The sequence below is a fragment of the Ruditapes philippinarum genome, unplaced genomic scaffold (genome assembly GCF_026571515.1).
Source record: "Ruditapes philippinarum isolate M1 unplaced genomic scaffold, ASM2657151v2 ctg2861_1_1_1_1, whole genome shotgun sequence".
NCBI lineage: Eukaryota > Metazoa > Mollusca > Bivalvia > Venerida > Veneridae > Ruditapes > Ruditapes philippinarum.
The window spans coordinates 217097-235688 of record NW_026855811.1 but is presented as its reverse complement, the minus strand read 5'-3'; the positions used below and the strand labels follow the sequence as shown (position 1 = coordinate 235688).

At 32.9% G+C, this 18592-nt stretch overlaps 1 protein-coding gene across 1 annotated transcript in view; it reads right to left on the bottom strand.

The window, feature by feature from the left end:
* Positions 1–16796, bottom strand: part of LOC132744457 (heat shock 70 kDa protein 12A-like) — a 51197-nt gene extending 34401 nt beyond the window's left edge. The window contains exon 1 of the mRNA XM_060733177.1: positions 16724–16796. The gene's annotated coding sequence lies outside the window, so the exon portion shown is untranslated. The remainder of the gene's footprint in view (positions 1–16723) is intronic.
* Positions 16797–18592: the final 1796 nt, after the last annotated feature.

Sequence of the window (18592 nt, the reverse complement as noted above, 5' to 3'; positions counted from 1 at the left end):
TTGCAGCAACATTTGTACTTGTATTATAAGTGATTAAACTACGATATATTTTGCAAGTAAGGTATGCGTTTCATTCAGTCATTTTAAGTTCAGCGCCGTTCAACTTTACTGCTGATTTTGTCGCATTACATTTCTTTATCGTCGGTGAGAACAGGCGGAATGTATTTTCTGAAAATTAATTTGATATATGCAAAATACTATCATCCTTCTCCATTAAAACTTTAAATGTTTAAAATCGAGCTATAAATGATAAAACTACAAATTATTTTGTAAAGTAGGTGTCCGTTTTGTAATTAAAGCCGGGATGAGAGATATCGCGTTGAGTTTTCCATAGACTTATTAAGACATTGCATCTTTACATAACTTAAAATTGAGCATTGATATTAAAGTGTGAATTTTCTATGATAATGAATTGCCTAACACATAAAACAAAAGTTTTCAGAAAATGATTTTAATGGGGATTACCCACTGATTGCATTGAATTTTTTCTCTGCTACACACCACTGACACATACTATTTTTGAAATGTAAATAACAAAGTAAAAAGTGATCTTAGAGAGTAAGAAAATATATCATCTCAATAAGGCATTTTTTGTACAGCTGACATTAAGGACAATAGCAAACAAATTTAGTTGAAAAACAAAAACAATTCAGACAGGTGTGTCCGACCGAGGCCGGGCTGTTTATGCTCACCGACTTCAAATCACTTGCCCCGAACTGTTGTGAATTCGAAATTCACCATGGACTTAAATTTGATTCTTCCTTGTGGAAAACCGATCGAGCTAGCTTCAAAATGTCGATGGCTCTCGGCAGGTGCAACATTTTGCCAAAAGTTAGCCAAATTGAATTTTGTGACTGGAGTTCAGAAACTTCTATATTCATCCCAAAACATATTGTGATAACATTGAACATACGAAATTAATTAAGACATTAACATGTTCATGCTTATCTGAAACGTAGCTTCCGCAATGTAAACTTTCAAATTAATGTTGTATTGGAAATGAAACAACGTATTCTAAATATTTTAAAGCAACTGAACATTGCTATAAGCTGGAAAGGTTTTTCTATCAAGCGCAAGTGATTTTTCGGTAAAATGACTTATATTGGCAAAATTATCCCTGTTGTATAGACTGCCTAAAAATGCAACTGCGTCGTATCATATTTTCTTTCCAACTGCGTCGTATCATTTCGTACAAATTCTTTCAAAATAAACAGTTTAGTAAATGATGTAAAATTACATTTGAAATTTATGGTTAGCTCTGGAACGAGTATATAATTGATTTGAAGGAAAAAACGATGGATAAAGCAATTTGAACTGCGTCGTATCCACAAAACTTCATGACAATTCTGGCCCGCTTCGAGTTGCAAGTTCGCTATAACTTTTGTTTGGCACAATAGTTGTGCAAGCAACATATACCGAACGAAGCGGAAAATAGTGTAGCGTGTTAATACACATATCTGGTTTTCAGTCATTTCCAACAAAAAGAGTTATAAACAAAAACATACGTTTTTCGTTCCAAGATGGCGGCGTTTGTTTACGTTTTGTAGGATACGACGCAGTTTTGATTCCCAGCCCTGGGAAAGGTCTTGTTTATTATAGTGTCACTCCTACTGAAAAGGCCAGCCATTTCTCTCTTAATGTATTTGCTGATGTTTTGAAATTTACCAAGTTATCTAAATAAATAAATTTATTCATTCATCTGTGGGTTTTCTTTTCTGATTTAAAGTGACCCATGAATGGTTCAGATTATATTTGAATCATTTAGTCACAGGCAAGCATAATGTTTCTGACTGATGAATCCTTGTACTCAGGATTTGTACTCAACTACATGTATTTTCTTATCAACAAACCAATTTAGATATTTACATTTGAAATATGACTCTCATCACCTACAGGTCAGTTGATTTATTTTCAATTAAATATTTTATTGGTGTTGGTTGATCAGTTTTCAAGCATCATGGCCTTGATTTGGCATAAATAGTATTTCAATTTCCACTGAAAACACAAATATTACTTTATTTAGAGGCCTGAAGATCTTTATATTGAAAATCTTAACTTATAACCTAGGTTTAAAAGAATAAATATATCATTCCTAGCCGCAACAACTAGTAAAACCAAAATTAAGGTAAATAAAGCCAGTCAAAAATAATATTTCTATCCATATATTCATCATTGGACCTCCATCTTTTAGATGAAATTCTTCAAATTGTAAATCTTTCATCTTATTCTATTCAATATATCAATATTAAAAGGTATTTTTTATGTTTATATACAGCTAGAATAGTCTGTCATGACTAAGATAGACAGATAAGAACAAACAATTTTGTAAACATGAGTTACATATCTTAAAATGAAGAAAAAACTGAAACCCAAAAGAAATTGCCATGAACAGCAAAATTATAAACATTTGACTTATTTTGGCAGATAAAGCAAATAAAATATTTTGAATCTTGAATCTATAAACAGTTATGTTGAAATATCTGAATTTAAGGTTTTGTTTGTTTCTATAAAATGCTGCAGGTTTGATCAGGCCAATTAGAAGGTAGTGGTGATAATTATGGGTAAAAAATTATTCAAATGTTTAAATGATGTCATTTTCAAGGGATATTCTTTTTATATGATTTACTTTTAATAATGTGTCACTATCAATTCAAATGTTTCTTTGATTTCTATGCCCCTGCATTATGTAAATAGTAGATTAATGACAATGCCAGCTAGATAGCTCAGTCAGTACAGCCCACATACATGTATAATATTATGAGGATCCCAGGTTCGATTCCGGTCAAACACATGTATAATATTCTGAGGATCCCAGGTTCGATTCCGGTCAAGCGGCATATTTTTCTTACCCTGTGATATTTGGTGCAAAATGTGATATATATAGCTTATAAGAAGTATACTCTGTTATTCATGAAATGAATTGTGAAAAAAAATTCAATATGGTAGGGATGTCACAGTATAAACTGATCAATAAAAAACCTTATATCTCAGTTGGTAAAGCTGTGGAGTCAGGTTTGAGCTCCAGTCAGGCCGCATATTTTCACCCTGTTATTTTTAGGGTCCAATATGAAGCTATGGCGATACTTAACTCTAAGTCAATTCACTATGTCACTTAAGTGTTCCAATGAATAGTACAAATTTCAATATAGTGGGGGTTATGTCAATGCATAGATGAGAGAAAATGTTTAAGCTCATTCACAGTAGACATGGGGTATGGTATTCAAAGGGTTCTCTGTTTTTTGTAGTGCTGAGGTATGATACATGTATTCTGAGGGTCTCTGGTTTGAGTCTTAGTCAAGCTGCATTTCTTCTCACCCTAATTGTGATATTGATCAAAATTTTTCTGCATATATTAATGTTTTATAATGTTTTAAGTCAATATTATTAAATATTTAATTATCTACATATGTGACTTTATTAGTCCCCTACCGGTCTACCGGAGGGGACTTTAGGTTTACCCTCCGTCCGTCTGTCTGTCTGTCAGTCCGTCCACAAAACTGGATCCCGCAGTAACGCAAAAAGTGCTGGAAATATTTTTATGAAACTTGATATATGGATAGATGGCAATATGGAAATTTTGCACGTCTTTTTCTTTTCTTCCTATGTTGAAAATTCTGGTTGCTATGGCAATAAATAGACTAAAATATGGAAAATTTTACACATAAACTGAATCAAGTGATAACTTAAAAGTACTGAAAATATTTTTATGAAACTTGACATATGGGTAGATGGCAGTCTGGAGATTAAGCATGTCTTTATCTTTTCTTCCTATTTTGCAAAAAAATTGGTTGCCATGGCAACAATTAGGCTTAAAACATGGCAAATATAACAATATTTATGATTAGTCAAAAATAGCTGAATTTTTTTTTATCAAATTTTATCTTTATTTCAAGAGTTATCTCCTCTTTAAGAATTTTGCTTTTAAAAATGTTATATTTTGGTAACAGGGAAGTTTCAAAAATTAACTTTAGAGTGTCCTTCAGTCCGTCTGTCTGTCTGTTCATAAAAACTGTTTCCTGTGATCACTTTTAAAGAACTTTTCCAACAAATGTACTTAAAATAGAGAAAAATTGAAACATTAGTCAATGGCCAATGGCCCTTCAGAATGTTGCTGTGGTTCTAACCGGTAGGGGACTTATGGATTGCTTGCAATACTATGATAATTGCTTGTTTTTGATAATACATTGTAAGTGACCTTTTTTGTATGAAGGGGAGACATTTTCCCAAATTGGATTGTAAAAATATTAATGGATTGTCAAAAAACTATATGGAGTGTTCCTCGGTGACATTAAACAGTCCCAGCTGGCCATAAATGTAGGAACTTGCAGACCATGAGACAAGGTGGTCTGTACCAAGACAGAGGCGGACCAGAGGTTGGGACAGGGTGAACCGGGAAGCATTGATGTTCAGATCCCCCACTCAGTAAGAATGCGAACTCAAGGTCCTGATCTTCAATTAGTTCATTTGTTTATTTGGAGTAGAGGTGCTGGAAAGATTACTGTCACAGTGTATGGTATCACCAAAAGCAAGGACTGTAATAAAAGTCAGTGCAAAAAGATACTACGTATAAACTGAATTCATTGATTATATAAAAGAAATGAATTAATTTCTTTATATTTAACATAAAAATAAGATATTGGGCATTTAATTTTGATATATAGCATATTATGTGCTTAAATTAATACTTTTCTGATGCACTCTTTGGGTAAATACACATGCTTTAAAGGCGATTCAATAATCTTTGGATTCCAACACTCCTCCCCACCTAGCTCCAATGAGGTCCACAAGGTTGACCATACCATTTATCTTACCTCATATTGTTTGATCACAGCTTGGAATAAAAAATAAATGTTTTTTTTAAATGTAAAAAGTTTTATTAAATTTCATAAAGCTTCAGTGGACACAGCAACAATGTTATTGTCATCTTATTGTTTTCAAAATGTGTTGATCTGCCTGTCTGATGAACGTAGATGCTGCGGTGGCATATAGCGATTCACCTGTGTGTGGGTGCGTGCGCACGCGTGTGTGTGTGCGCATGTGTGTGGGTGTTTTATAGATTATATATTGAACTTAAAACATCTTCTTGTGAAAAACATCTTGTCCAATTTCAACCACACTTAGCAGGATTGTTCCATGGGTGAAGGGCTTCCAAAGTTGTTCAAAGAATTCCATAAGACCTACAGTATAGATATTTTGTATAAGGTATTATCTGGTAGACCTTCACCAAGAGTGTTTACATTTTACCCTGGGGTCAAAATTAGCCCCACCCTGGAGGTCATAGGTTTTCCTTATATGTATTTAGTATAAACTTGAAATTTTCTCCTCTGAATTGACACAGGCTAGAGGTTAGATATTTGTCATGAAACATTGTGTAGTGAAACTCTACCAAGATTGTTCAATTTTTAGCACTAGATTCAAAATTGGCATCGCCCCTGAGGTCATATATATATATATATATAGGTTTTTGTTATGTGTATATATATGTATAGTAAAGTCTTTTTAAAAAGTCTCTTGTCTGAAGGTTTAAGGCTTAGATACTTGGTATATAATATCATCAGCATGTCCTCTTTTAAAGTTGATCAAATGTTGGCACTAGTGAATTTGCCCCAGGGTGTCAGGTTTTCCTTATATGTATATGCATAGTAAAAGCTTGAAAAATCTCTCCTCTGAATATACAAAGGCTAGACGTTAGATATTTGGCATGAAAACTTTACTTGTGTGGTAGTCAAAATTGACTCCGCCAATGGCGTGCATTTTCCCCAGTGTGGCATGTAACTTTTAGTCTTGCTGGATTATTCAATTCCGCATTTTTATGAACTTTTAAATATAGTGAGAGAAAATAACACTGAAGACTCCATTTTACTATTTCAGTATTGTATACTATAGATAATAAGCATGTGTTTCGCAAACTGATTTCTGTATTGCTCTTCAGTTTTGCAAACCATATTGTCTAGCATCTTAATTTCCTGGCAAAATTCAGCCCTAGTCTGTAGGAACGAAACATTTTCATTTTGTCCCATTAATAACTTGAAAAGAAATAAGCCTAGGTTTATGTAACGTGTAAGGGACACTGACCTTAGCCAGAAGATGTCCTCTATTTATTTTGAGGTCAGTAGATTAAAATCAACATGGTCTTGATGCCGTATTGATAAGCAGTGTATACCTCAGTGTTTGCAGTGCTTTAATTTAGAATATAATCTGGAGCACTTTATCACACTGCACTAAATCAAATATCTTTTAACGTCCGGTGGTTTTTTATTTATAAGATATCTATCAGAAAAAAATAAAAACACAAATATATGTTGTATTTATATGAAAATGAAGACTCGTATGAAAATTCCAGTAAAATACATTCCCGCGTTTTGGGAAAACATAGCATTCACACAAAAGTTAAACCAAGAGATGTTGAATTCATTTTGGTATAATTCGTGTTATTTGGAGCGTATATAACCGTACGTGTGATTATAACGGCTCTACTTCCAACCGTGTGATTATAACGCGGCGTGGTAATAAAGCAAATTGTACAAATAGTAGAATTCTAAAAAAAAAAAACACCATTAAACGTAGAACTATTTTTTAAAAAGAAAAAGATTTATCATTCGGATAAAACAGATTAAAGTGATTATCACGGCACTACCTATAACCGTGTCTTTATTACGCCGCCACATTATCACGGGGGAGAATCACGCCGTTCGTTACCCAAACAAACAAGATGGCGGATGCAGCCGAAAAGTAAGTTTTTCCCTTTCTTCTCTGAAATTCGTGATGTTCTTGTGTAAAGGTATATATAATAACATTCTCCACAATTTTCCGGGCACACAGGGTTTTATTTCATGATGTTTCGTCCCGTACGTAGTTCTTTTGAAATGCGCGTCACTAGAATCGAAGCGAGAGAATTTTCCACCGGTTTGATCGTGATAACGTACGGCTTCTTCTCTCAAATTTACTGTTTCTTTTACAAATATGTATATTAACTGAAACCACTGACTTTAAAAAGTTTTAGTAGGTCGTCATCTTAGCATCCATGCCCATTCTGGCTAGATTTACTGCTGAAAATATTAATATCGGGACATTTTCCGGAAATGATAACGTATGGCGCACAAAATATCAATAATAACGTACGGCGCATTTTTCTGCTTGGTGGATTTCCATTTCTTCAATCAGCTGATAATTAATTATTTGTATGTAGGAAATGATATATATCTGAAAAACATGTTTGTCAGTTCCGAAATAAATACGGTAATTGAACAATGCTGCACCATCGGATATGAATATCTTTCTAACGGGTGACCAAATATATATTCGTTTTTAATATACATATACCAACCTTTATCTTATCTGCCAGATAAAACACACATGTATAGTTTGAGGATATTTTTTGTATAAAATGCAGAATAGAAAGAAAAGCCTCCACTTTTAGGAAATATTTGTGTATTGTTGTCTTTACATTATATTAAAAGTGATTGCGACTAGCTTACATCCAGATGAAATGAGTCTGTGTTTATCAATCTGGTCGCTCATTGAAAGAAAAAAAACATAACAGAGAATAATGAATGAGTGTAGGTTCTATATTGAATTTATTGAATGAGTAAAAAATAATGTTATGCGAAAAAGTTCAATAAATTTAGTAAATAAGAAATTTCCTATTTATTTGAGGGGCGGTTAATATTGAAACGCTACCATTTAGCGTGACGTTGAGCTACTTTGACGCCAGATATTTGCACGACCTAGCCATACAGTTTTTTTATATTTTAAATGAAAGGAACGTCATAATTTAATCAAAACCTTTACATGCAATTCATACGGAAGAGCATTAGTGCCATGTGTATGTTTTTTATTAACTCGAAATTTCGAGTTACTAACTCGAAATTTCGACTTACTTATCTCGAAATTTCGACTTACTAACTCGAAATTTCGACTTACTAACTCGAAATTTCGACTTACTAACCCGAAATTTCGACTTAGTAACTCGAAATTTCGACATACTAACTCGAAATTTCGAGTTACCTATCTCGAAATTTCGACTTAGTAACTCGAAATTTCGACTTGGTAACTCGAAATTTCGACTTATTAACATTACAAGAATGGCCAAAGTTATTAGTTAGATGATATAAGATATAGTAGGGAGCGCCGTTGAACGATGGAGATGGAGAATCGGGTGCCTGGACAAAAACTATTGAAATTAAAATTAAACTTAGTACAGGTACATGTAGCATGTACACAACCGACCTAAAACACAAGGCTTCCTTTAATTTGTACGTTCAGGCGTTCTTCACACGTTGTATTGTATCCCATCTGTTCGAACATATCTTTTCACTAATCATATTCTTCTCATCCCTGTGAATAAAACGATTCTATACTTCACGTGTGGGACATCTGAGAAAAGTATCGCGGCGTGGCCAAAATAGGGCGTGCTGAGGCCTTTGTCAAAATTGTTGGACTGACTATATTTCTTGTAAAATCGGATGCTTTTATATTATCCCAAACATATATATAGCAACAAGTTCCACTTTTATCAACTTTTATCAACACAATATGAATCAAAGTATTAGTAAATAATGAATAATGTAACAAAAACATTATTAGTATAAAGAAACGTGACAGACTAACTGGCGTATACACGTCATTTAAAACTTATTTAACACATGATATTGCACAGTTTACAATAGGGTGGGTTTTGGACTTGTTGTTTCTTCACATGATGGTGGTATGTGTGCTTAAGAAAAAGAAACATCCGGTTAACACGGAAATGTGGAAAGTGTCATTTTACACCCCCTCCCTCCACAAAAAAGCGAAGCATATGTTCTGTATGTGTGGACAATTTGACCCTATTAAATTGTTTTGTTAAATAAATGTTAAAGGTGCTCTATCAATGTGCAACAGCTACACACGAAAGAAAGTATCTTGAATTCAATCCTTGCTTTCACCGGCAACCAATGAAAGTCGTGCAATGTAAGTCGAAATTTCGAGTTACTAAGTCTAAATTTCGAGTTACTAAGTCGAAATTTTGAGTTACTAAGTCGAAATTTTGAGATAAGTAACTCGAAATTTTGAGATAAGTAACTCGAAATTTCGGGATAAGTAACTCGAAATTTCGAGTTAGTAACTCGAAATTTCGAGTTAGTAACTCGTAATTTCGACTTAGTAACTCGAAATTTCGAGTTAATAAAAAACATACACCTGGCACTTATGCTCTTCCGCATTCTTATGAATTTGCCTATCATATTCTGGCGTTTTTCCGCAAATGCCCATACAAAAACAATCAGTTTCTTAAAAAAAATGTACTGTAGGTATCAGCAATAAAAGAGTGACATTGAAATTTGCTTATTAATTTCTTGCGGTAAACGTTTTACCGACTATGAAATATAGTTTAAAGTCGAATTTGGATTTCGATGTTTTTATCCATACCGTTAAAACCGTCTGAAACCTTTAATGCCAAACAGCTCAAGCGCTCAGATGACGTCATTATCTTTATGTATGAACGGTTATAAAAATTACTACGCTACTATGAAAATAGTATTTACAAAGCATATGTAAGTGTTCATCCGTGCTGTTCTCAGAAATAAGAAACTTAGACTTTTTCCTACATTAGTAATAAAAATATATATTAATTAACATTTTGTCTTGGTGTTTACTTTAACACGTGCAGTATCTTTATCGCCAAGACGTGAATTTAAATCTGAAGTGCATGTATATCTTTTATCCATTAATAAAAAAATATAGGTCGGCTTTTTGACGTCATTTTTACTTAATTAATATTCAAAAGCGGCCGACGAAAGCGCATGTGCAAATTTATGCAAATAACTATTTTTACAAACGCGGTTATATGAAGCACTGTGACAAATAGAAGACGACTATTAACGGAATTTGATATAGTATCGACTTTTGTTCTTCTGTGAAAATTAACACACATAATATTGAAGAAATACAGCGTTTCCATCGGATGACAAATAAAGTTGGACGCTTATTTAGTGTCCAGTTTTATTTGTCATCCAATGAAAACGCTGTATTTCTTAAAAATTCTTTGTGTTAATTTTGATAGAAATACAAAAGTCGATACTATATTAAAGTCCGTTTATAGAAGCCTTCTATTTTTCATAGTGCTTCATAGAACCGCGTTCGTAAAATTATGTATAGAGACGCCATTAAGTAAATATTTATTGAGCCAAATAAAGGTTGACACTAAGTACCTTAGTATTCATCCGTAGCTGTTCTACAGAAATTAGAAACATTCTCTGATCGCTTTCGCTCCCGTCGAAGTTTCAAATTTCTGTAGAACAGTACGGATGAATACTAACACATAGATATTTGAACTTTGGGATCTAGTTTAACTTTTGACGACACTTTACAAACGACAACAAGTGGGATAGCTGCTTTATTTCGAGTATGATATGCAGGAAAACATATTAGTGTCCAGCTTTATTTGTCATCCAATGAAAACGCTGTATTTCTTAAAAAATGTTTGCGTTAATTTTCATAGAAGAAGAAAAGTCGATACTTTATCGAATTCCGTTCATAGTCGCCTTCTATTTTTCATAGTACTTCATAGAACCCCGTAGTGACGTAATTAAGTAAATAATAATGAGGCCAACGAAAGCTTGACACTAAGTATGTTAGTATTCATCCGTAGCTGTTCTACTGAAATTAGAAACATTCCCCCCGTCGAGGTTTCTAATTTCTGTAGAACAGCACGGATGAACACTAACATAATTATACTTAATCGTGATTACATATCGAATTTAGATATTTCTATCCGGACAGATATTATTATGCAAACACTAACTAATATTTAGTTTCTTTATTTGGTTCTACACATTCTCTTATGTCTGGAAAGACCTAAGCAAGAAACATAACTTTTCTATCCAAAACTAACTGATATGTCTTGAAACACTTTTATGCAGAAAAATGCGCCGTACGTTATCATTGATGTTTGTGCGCCATACGTTATCATTTCCAGGAAATGCCCCCATATGAATACTACAGCCGTTATTTTAGTCAGAATTGGCATGAACGCTTAGATGACGACATATTACAACTTTTTAAAGTCAGTGGTTTCAGTTAATATACATATATGTAAACGAAACAGTGCATTTTAGAGAAGAATCCGTACAATACTACGATCAATCGCTTCGAATCTGATGACGCGCATTTCAGATGAAGTACCGGACAAATCATCATGAAATAAAATCCTGTGTGCCCGGAAAATTTTGGAGAAGGTTGTTATATGTACCTTAACACTAGAACATTACGAATTTCAGAGAAAAAAAAAGAAAAAAAAAACTTTTTGGCTGTATCCGCCATCTTGTTTGTTTGGGTAACGAACGGCGTGATTCTCCCCCGTGATTATAATCACACGCGTGGTTTCGCGTAATTTTCACAAGGTCTTAACTAGAACAGAACCACTTTATAAATTGTTAAAACTATTGAACACAGGTAAAATTCAAATTGCCATATTCGTTCTCAGTTTGACTACCACACGTTGCCTAAATAATCAGCAACCCCGTGACCCTTAATATCTACATGTATTATTAATATCCTTCGGTATTTATCGGTAATGTTCAATTTATAAAAAAAAAGAGTGGGGCAGTGTTTTATTTTTTAAGCATTTTTTTATATTTAATGCTGCATATTTATCAATATTACTGTTCAATCACCATAATTACAGTTAGTGTTTTGACAAAAAGCTTGGCAGTGAATAAAGATAAGCATGTGACCTTTAAGGAATTCAGGCTATGAGAAACAGAATGTTGAGCATTAATTATCGTGATTGTTCATTATCCTTTTATGGAACAGAATTAATGCATTTATTCTACCTTGCTTGATGACATTGGATCTTGCATTTATGATCGATTCCATTTTGCATTATCTATTTCAAACTTGCGTAGTGACTAAATCTTTCACTGAGTGATAACTATTGAACTTGCACAAGCCATATATCGTACTGTTTTGGAATATCGGAATATTAAAATGTAAACGTCATAAACCTACATTTCTTCATGTTCTATACAAGCTATTTACGGTTTAGTTTTTTTAGTAGAAGTCATTCATAATAGACTATTTTTAATTCCCAACTTAATTACCTTTGTACACCGAAAATTACACGATGGATTTTGTTCAAGTATGCCTTATTTGATTTATCGCTCGCTCGCATGGCGTGATTACTGTGAACTTAATTCCATTATTCAGTGTTTATGCTAAATAAAGCACAGTGTCTGATGTTTTGTTGATTATGTTTGATAATCTGACATTGTATATTAAACAAATTAAACAAAAGGGACGAGAACTCTATTATTTTGAGTTTCCGCATTTCGCCTCTCTTCGGAATTTTCCGTACAAAAACTGCGGTGACCATACAACAGTGAACTCCCTTCCCTTGTACGTATATGTATTTACTATTAATATGTTCCAACCACTAAATATATAAATATATAGAGGATATTTGTTTAGTTCAGTGTAAGATCGGAATATATTTCACCGAGTGAGCACCAAAAGGAATATTTCACGAGTGGCGCAGCCAACGAGTGAAATATGAACTTTTGGTGTTCACAAGGTGAAATATATTTCAATCTTACACTAAACTAAACAAATTTTCTTTTTATTACATGCAAAGAAACGTTTTAAAAAGACATTTAACCTAATACTGCCAAATAATAATACAACGTGACGTCATTTACGACGTCACTTCATTAAGTTGGTACCCAGTACTGTGCACGCTGGTATTTCACTGAAACAACGTAAGGGGCTTAAATTCAAAACAGTGAAATTATCAAAGTGGTAATTTCACTGTTTCAAACAGTGAAATTACCAGTTTTATATCACTGATATATTTTTATAAACCACCGAAAAGCATTTAATAAAACCCGATATATGTATACAGTCTAAATAAAAATACACTCGTGAACAGTTATTTAAAGAGGTAGTTTTAAAAAGAGGACGTAACTTTGTTAATTATCAATTTTATTCAGTTTATTCTATTCGCCATATATTTAACAATTTTGGTTTTGTACATATATTATATTTTTTTCCGTTCCTCATTTATCAACCAAATCACAATTCTGTTGCCTTATACTTAATCTGTTGGATGCAATGTGTGTATTACAAAATCTCAAAAAATATTTTGTGAATGGAATTCACGTGTTGTTGAAGAAAAAAAAACAACAACAAAAAACAATAAAGAAATGAAAAAAAATGCATTTTCAAGAATTCGAAGCGGGTCTCTACACCCACAGAGCACCACACAAGAGATTGGTCAGGTGGTCAAAGATTTAAGCGATAGATAATGTGCTTTTATATAAGAATTATCGACATCCCTATTTCTCAATAAATTGAAATAAGGAATGGCGAACACTTCAAACGGTATGTTTCGTGTTTTAGTGCATAATGTTTACCATCACGCCTTGTGATTTTTAGAGAATTGACACCTCCATGCATCAATATACACTTAACAAATCTTATAAGTGTGCACCTTTTATGTCCTTATAACTTTTTTGTTCATCAATATTTCTTTACAAAATTTTGGGTTCTGACTATTGGCTGCATTTCCACACTTTTCCCGTGCTCAAACTTGTCAAATTTAATTATGCGGCGCGTTCAACCGTGAACGTACAAAATTCACACAATGCACGAAAAAATTGTGTGAATGCGTGAAAGAAAATTGCACATGATATTCTCGAATACAACAGAGATCCACATATCAGAAAAACATAACATATGGGTAGATTATCAATTCAACAGCGTGGCATAGCCCTATGATTGGTCTACGCTGGAGTACACCAATCACAGACTGGTAAAAATAATTTGTTTATATAATTATTTAAACTCCATTGCACTGTAAAAGCTGAAAATCATTTAAATTCAGTTCCTTCCAAAGACGAACGTAATTGCATATTTGTTTTACTTATTACATGTTTATACCATTTGGAGGTTGCGCAACGCATGGTGGTCACCGCAGTGTAATACCAAGCCTTAAGAAGGCTTATCTTCATAACAGAGTAACTGGCAGTGTTTATAACATTCCTCGCCGACCACAAAATTATCTCCAACGGTATGCTACATTGATGCGACGACGCTCCAAGGCTGTTGTGCACAGTCAGAGTAGCACACAAGGTTTAAGCACATTATTTTGCAACATCGACTTTCGACACGCACTCACATTTTTTAGAAATGCATCTTAAACCTTATCTTAAATGAAAAAAGAAAACAAATAAAAATAATAGCCTGTCTCTTTTCTGTATTTATTGAAAATTTCAGCATGATCGGGCAAATATTGATACACCTATGAGACCATTTATGCATGCACACTTATAAGATTTGTTAAGTGTATTGTATTACGCATACAACCAACCAGGTATGACACCGATAATTTCGATCTAGTTATTAAAATTCTTTATCATAAAATAATATTTTTTCACATGAACAAGTATAATTGATCTAAGAAAGAATAAAACAAAATAATGAATAGACGCTTGTTTTTTTTTCTCAATTCCCTGCAATTTTTTTTTCAAGATGCTCCTGTGTGTTGGATATCAAAAGTATATGTAAAAAAGAAATACAAATATTTGACACAATTCATTTTGGAAATAATATTATTAATTCTAGTATGTTTGGTTAAATATAAAACCATGCGTACGATTATCATGGCTTTACTGTCGCGTCGGTTTATACATTTCCCCCGAGATATTGTTTAACATCAAAGCATTTTAAAAATTTGCATAAACTTTCAGCTGAAGACACATGTAGACACAAAATTGATTTCGGAGAAAACAGTATTATACTTTACATAATTCAAATATGTTTGATTTTATATATAATTTCGTAGGCGTGGCGTTGTTACTTCGGCGCGATATAATCAAACACGTGCACTATTCTAATTTCTAATACAAATTATACATTTCGATAATATACGTATAAGTAGCTCTATCTGATTGCACTTTTATTGATAACCATTATTTAATGTTATAACTTACCTTCAAACGCTTCAATTTGTTAAGATAATGTTATTCTAATTAAGGAAAAAATGACACATCAATGATTGTCTATCTACATCTCTGACAAAACATAACGACACACGCATAGCTATTATCAATATTTAAAATCACAACTGTCTTGAACACTAAGTGAAAACACAATTGATATAACATATTAAAAAGAAGGACTAAATCTTTTTTTAAATTATTTATCAGAACATGATTATTATTATCCATAACGAAGGTTGTCATATTTAAAAATCGCTGCAATACATGCTTTAAAAACACTCCGGTGTGTTAGAAAATTAATGAATTCCAACAAAAGTTATACCATTAGATGCGGAATTCATTTTGAAATAAAATGGTATATGATTTAACTATTTTGGAGTAAAGTTAAGACCGTACGTGTGATTCTAATGGCACTACCCCTAACCGTGTGATTATTACGCCGCCGCGTAATAATCACACGCGTGGTAATAATACCACACGCGCGTGGTAATAATACCACACGCGTGGTAATATTACCACGCGTGTGATAATTACGCGACACCGGTTCTAATACACATTTATATGTAGGTAGGTAGCTAGATAGATGGACGACTTTTTGTATGCTGAATAATTATAGTTTTGTTTAGTATAACATTTCACAAAAAGTTATTAAAACACGGTACGGCGGCTTTGTATCGTATTTCAAACATCTGTATAAAATTTTAAATGCGTTATATATTTGGTTATTTGATGAGACATAATGCATAATAATAATAACATTATCTGAAATTGACATTTACATTATCTACAAAATTTACTATTTCTTTTGCATTGTCAAGAACAAAAGTTTAAACAAAATTTGAAACGTATGAATACGAGTATTAAGAATATATGTTAGTAGACATTATTCCAGAGACCCTGTACATGATCATGATGGATTTCTTTGTCTTTTTTGTCAGAACTAGTTGTCTATTAAAATCAATGAATTTAATACTCTCACCGTCTTTTAAACAATTAAAAAAACACCAAAACGAAAAATTGATTATTCATTGTAAATATCAAAAGCATAAACAAACACGATATCTTTCAACTAGTTATATAGTAATCTTTAATTTTTTGGATTCAGAGATAACTCAAATTTTCATAAATAGACATCCTTCGACGGAAGAAAGGGACAAAATTTATACTTGTACAGTAGACAGTGACATATTTAATCCGTCAACATTTCAGCGAAATGTTTATTATTTATCATCTTGATGTGTTATTTGTTTTAACGTAAAAATGCAATACTTTGTTTGGTTTATTGGTTGTCTGCAAGGAATGCCTACAAAAAAATATATATGTAGGCCTTAAATGAACATATCAAAGTGTTTCACAACATTAGATCAACAAGGAAGGGCAATGTTTATAAAATGCATCGCCCGAACACCAACTCAGGGCACTATGCAGGGGCAAAGCGCAGGATGAAGTGGCCAAATGTAAATTCATAGACATATTCTAGGCTGAAAAGAGACAAAGCTATGCCAAAAAGGAATCAACCAGTACTAAGCAATGAAAATAAAAAGTTTGCCCACGAAAACAACGACATGTCTTTGATGGAATTTGAAACAACGCGGCCAGCAATCTTAGATTTTTAGTCCTACGCGTAAACCACTCGACGCGTTAAAACAGTATTGACAAAATATTGAAAATATTTAAACAATGTACTAAAATTTACCTCCTTTCAAATGTAACCGAAAATTATCAATAATCAATGTAAGAATATTTACCAGTTTCAGTTGCATCCGAAAACGTTTTGCCAAACTGAACCAACTGTTAGACACCTTTCTACTGATTCGCAAACAGATTTACCCGGAAGAGAATTTAGTCGACATGGTCGCCTATGTCATGTGATGCATTAACACAATTGTAGTTTGAAAGATTAGTGTGTGTAAATGTAGGATGTAACACTGATTAAGCAGTACAACTTCCATCTATAAAGTACTTTGTCTTAGAAATTATTTAAATAAATAAATTTTAAATAGGTGTATAAAATCTGATCTATTGATATGTGTATAAAGAAAAGAGTGTTTTTATTATTTTGTTATTTGTTTCATTTATTTATTTTGTCTCAAGTGGGAAGCTTTATTGGTCAACCAAACCTTTTTTGAAGTTCTGTAGAACAAATGATTTTATAAAAGTTTCATAGAGGTTTCTTACACAGTGAATATATGACATCCTATGGAGTGTATTTTCTCAATTAAGAAGATTCGTTAGTGTGCAGCCATGTGGAGGACTGATTCGCAAACAGACTTACCCGGAAGAGAATATACTATGATTCCTGACTTGTCAGCAAACATTATCACCATAGCCTTCTCCCCATATATGCAAATGGTGACGAAGTATGCACCACAATGTTCCGTAACCACAGTCGGTCGCCTCAATAATTTCTTCTATGGTTTGCCGCCTATCTGTGTCAAGACACGTTTTGACGTCGTTAATCATGCGCGCGTTGATTATTGTATTTTGTCCACATCTTTTATCGTCCATTTTGTTTTCCCGTCCATAACTAAATCTCTTATGCCACTTAAACACTAATGATCGTGAAATTTTAATTTTTCTACGTTAATTATCAATTTTTAGCAAAAATAAAAATCTAACGATGACTAACTACGCCGTGACGTGCATGTGCTTATTAAAAAGCATTGTTATTAGCTGTAATCTCATTGGTCCAAACAGTAGTCAACAGAACTTTTTATAAAATCATATTCACTGGGTGTAGTATCATATTCACTGGTTGAATTGGATTTTCCCAGTCTAAAAATAGATTGAGACTCATATTAAATGACCATACACCGTAGACTGTTAATTACGCATGCTAATTAAAAAATAATTGTTGCGTTTTGTTCTTTATGACATATTTCTCGATTCAAATATCATTACTTTACTTCTTTACTTAAAGTTTTCACCACAATGATGAGTATAAACTTACTTTTGTATGCGCAGCGTTTGGGTAGTCGTTGCACGCCTACTACAAAACAATATTTCATAACAATCAATTGATATATTCTAGTGAAGTAAAAATGTCTAGATCAGAACATACGCATAGTGAGATATATATATTGTACTTCAATTAATTGTCTTATCATAATATTTTGTATAAATTTATGATTTCATGTACACTACACGTATATTCTAACCAAGAAATTTATTTCTTGAATAGCCAATGACACCGTTCACAAAAAACGGGACTTGTTAATGGTACAGGACCCAATGATGGTCGTATTGAGATGTATATTTATGGTCAATAGAGAACACTTGATTCGAAACATGTTAATATGGATGATGCCCGCACAATATGTAATACACACAACGCAAGGTAAACAACATATCTTCCTTCAAGGTATTTTGTTCATGTCCTAATTCTCCAACAACATAAATTGAATACCGTGACCATATCTATTTCATTTCTTAGTGCTTAAATTCTTTGGATTCACAAACTCGATTTCCCTAGAGAGCCCATGAATGATTTTTAACCGTACATAGTCAACTAAAGTTGCTTTCTATATCTAGCCCATTGAAGTGTGTTATCGACAGTAAGTTATCCATAGATAACCCATTGAGGTGTCTTATTCTATTAGTCTCTATTTTTTTAATTA